We start from the raw sequence: 2,328 nt of genomic DNA on the forward strand, positions 1-2,328 counted from the left end.
GAATGAAGCTGGAGGTGGGGAGATTCAGGCTGGAGGTGAGGAGGAGGTTCTTCACCATGAGAGTGGTGAAGCCCTGGAATGGGTTGTCCAGGGAGGTGGTTGAGGCCCTGTACCTGGAGGTGTTTAAGCCCAGGCTGGATGAGGCTCTTAAACCTTTATTAGAATAAACCAAACCAGGTTGGAAGAGACCTTCAAGATCATCGTGTCCAACCCATCAACCAATCCAACCCACCCAAACAGCTAACCCATGGCACCAAGCACCCCATCAAGTCTCCTTCTGAACACCTTCAATGACCGACTCCACCACCTCCCCGGGCAACCCATTCCATAGCGCAATCACTCTTTCTGTATAGAACTTCTTCCTAACATCCAACCTGAACCTCCCCTGGCACAGCCTGAGACTGTGTCCTCTTGTTCTGGTACTGGGTGCCTGGGAGAAGAGCCCATCATCAGCCTGTCTACAACCTCCCTTCAGGTAGTTGTAGAGAGTGATAAGGTCACCCCTGAGTCTCCTCTTCTCCAGGCTGAGCAACCCCAGCTCCCTCAGCCTCTCCTCATAGGGCGTGTGTTCCAAATCCCTCACCAACTTTGTTGCCCTTCTCTGGACTCGTTCCAGCAAGTCAACATCCTTCCTAAACTGAGGGGCCCAGAACTGGACACAGTACTCGAGGTGTGGCCTAACCAGTGCAGTGTACAGGGGCAGAATGACCTCCCTGCTCCTGCTGGCCACACTGTTCTTGATGCAGGCCAGGATGCCATTGGCCCTCTTGGCTGCCTGGGCACACTGCAGGCTCATGTTCAGCCTACCATCAACCAGCACCCCCAGGTCCCTCTCTGCCTGGCTGCTCTCCAGCCACTCTGACCCCAGCCTGTAGCACTGCATGGGGTTGTTGTGGCCAATGTGCAGAACCCGGCACTTGGATGTGTTAAATCTCATGCTGTTGGACTCTGCCCATCTGTCCAGCCTGTCGAGGTCCCTCTGCAGAGCCTCTCTACCCTCCAGCAGATCAACTCTTGCCCCCAGCTTGGTGTCGTCAGCAAATTTACTGATGATGGACTCAATGCCCTCATCCAGATCATCAATAAAGATGTTAAAGAGCATGGGGCCCAGCACTGATCCTTGGGGCACACCACTAGTGACTGGCTGCCAGCTGGATGTGGCACCCTTCACCACCACTCTCTGGGCTCGGCCCTCCAGCCAGTTCCTAACCCATTGCAGTGTGCTCCCGTCCAAGCCATGGGCTGACAGCTTGGCCAGCAGTTTGCTATGGGAGACGGTGTCAAAGGCCTTGCTGAGGTCCAGGTAGACTACATCAACAGGTCTCCCCACATCCACCAGGCGGGTCACCTGATCATAGAAGGAGATCAGGTTGGTCAGGCAGGACCTGCCCTTCCTAAATCCATGCTGGCTAGGCCGGATCCCTTGGCCATCCTCTAAGTGCTGTGTCATTGCACTCAGGATGACCTGTTCCATGATCTTCCCTGGCACTGAGGTCAGGCTGACAGGCCTGTAATTCCCTGGCTCATCCAACCGGCCCTTCTTATGGATGGGCACCACGTTGGCCAGCTTCCAGTCCTCCGGGACCTCGCCAGTGAGCCAGGACTGCTGGAAAGTTATGGACAGTGGCTTGGCCAGCTCATCTGCCAGCTCTCTCAGCACCCTAGGATGAATCCCATCTGGTCCCATGGACTTGTGGGGATCCAAGCTGCTAAGGAGAGTTCCAACCACCTCCTCATGGTACATAGGGAAACTGTGCAGCTCCCTGGCTCCTTCTGCCAGCTCTGCAGGCCAGCTGACAGGAAGACGTTCTGCCCTTCTAGTAAAAATTGAGGCAAAGAAGGTGTTAAGTATCTCTGCCTTTTCCTCATCCTTTGTTACAATGTTCCCCTCCGTATCCACCAAGGAGTGGAGGTTGTCCTTCCCGTTCCTCTTACTATTAATGTATTTATAGAAGGACTTTTTGTTGTCCTTCACAGCACAAGCCAGTTTAAGCTCCAAGTGTGCTTTTGCCTCCCTAATTCTCTTCCTACAAGACCTAGCAACATCTTTAAACATTCTGTGGGTTGCCTCCCCTCTCTTCCAAAGGTGATACACCTTCTTTTTTTCCCTCAGTTCCATTAAAAGTTCATGAACCATCCAGGCTGGCCGTCTGCCCCGGCGGCTCATCTTCCGGCACATTGGCACAGCCTGTCCCTGAGCCTTCAACAATTCTTCATTGAAGTAGGTCCAGCTCTCCTGGACCCCTTTGTTTTTAAGGGCTTTATCCCAAGGAACCCTCTGAATTAGTTCCTTGAGTAACCCAAAGTCTGGCCAGCCTGATCTAGTGT

The sequence above is a fragment of the Melanerpes formicivorus genome, unplaced genomic scaffold, assembly GCF_026170545.1.
Source record: "Melanerpes formicivorus ecotype bairdi unplaced genomic scaffold, bMelFor1.0.p_v2 SCAF_1, whole genome shotgun sequence".
NCBI lineage: Eukaryota > Metazoa > Chordata > Aves > Piciformes > Picidae > Melanerpes > Melanerpes formicivorus.